The following is a 1073-nucleotide window of genomic DNA, read 5'->3' on the forward strand; positions in this document are numbered from 1 at the left end:
GAAGGTGCCACCGAGCTGCAGAGGACGAGCCACTCGGGGAGCCTGCCTGCCCCGTCAGGCTTGCAGGACCACAGTGACAGGAAACAGCAAAGCAAGGCTTCTCGCCACATCAAAGGAGCCCGAGGTGCAGAGATGCGCTGAGTCCTGAGGACGAGGGTGAGGCCGAGCCTGGAGCCACCTGGTCCCAGCAGAGCAGGGAGCTGGCTGGGAAACGGCAGGCAGCATTCAGCCACAGGTACCTCAAACAGCATCTATTTGGAAATGTGAAGTCTGCTTAGGTGGTGAATGAGAACTGAACCAGCTCACCCTGAAGACCAGCGCCCTACAACTTCCTCTACGGAAGTCTCTGACAGCCATGCCGGAGAGCTCTGAACTTGGCTGTGAATGACTACAAAGACTCATTCGTCTGAGTTAATGTGCGGGAACAAAGCCAGAAGGAACAACGAACCCAGGGATGATGGAAACCAAGACTCAGCATATCTGTCACGGGCAGAAGGGACAGAGCCCAAAACGCGGGTCCACAGGGAAAACCTCATTTTAAGAAAGATCAACCACACAGAAACAGAACAGGAAATCCCTGGACCGTCAGTAGTTCACAGGAAAGAGGAGGGGGCGGGGTGCCAACCCAGCCAACCGCACACCTGCGGGGCGCCCGCCAAGTGGCAGGGGACCCACCCTGGAGAGCAGGTTCTCTCCTGATGCCACTTCCTGCGGAGGCTGACGTGAAGGAGGGCAGCACGGGGCATCCCGTCGGGTTGGGAGATGCCCTCTGAACTCCTCCAACGTGCAGACACTGTGCCTCACGCAGGCTGTGGACAGCTTTAGCCAGACACTCGTTTTTTTTTTTTTCTGTATGAGATGAACGAATACTCTGGGGTTTGGAGAGTGCCCTGGTTGGGTGCAGAGTGGAGGATGCTGGTGACTGTCATTCCCTTGTGACCCCATGTCCCTGGGGCGCTGCTGGGGGTGGGGGGGCCGGGAGTGGAGCAGAGAGCAGACGTGACCACCAGGCAGCTGCCAGGGGAGGGTGGTAACTGGCTCGGGGACTGAAGCAGGCTCTCCCCCCTCTGAAG

At 58.3% G+C, this 1073-nt stretch overlaps 1 protein-coding gene across 2 annotated transcripts in view; it reads right to left on the bottom strand.

Annotated features, from left to right (window-relative positions):
- Positions 1 to 1073, bottom strand: part of CAPZB (capping protein (actin filament) muscle Z-line, beta) — an 84606-nt gene that overhangs the window by 15485 nt on the left and 68048 nt on the right. The gene's annotated exons all lie outside the window — the stretch shown is intronic.

This window comes from Bison bison, unplaced genomic scaffold (assembly GCF_000754665.1).
Source record: "Bison bison bison isolate TAMUID 2011002044 unplaced genomic scaffold, Bison_UMD1.0 scf7180017864516, whole genome shotgun sequence".
NCBI lineage: Eukaryota > Metazoa > Chordata > Mammalia > Artiodactyla > Bovidae > Bison > Bison bison.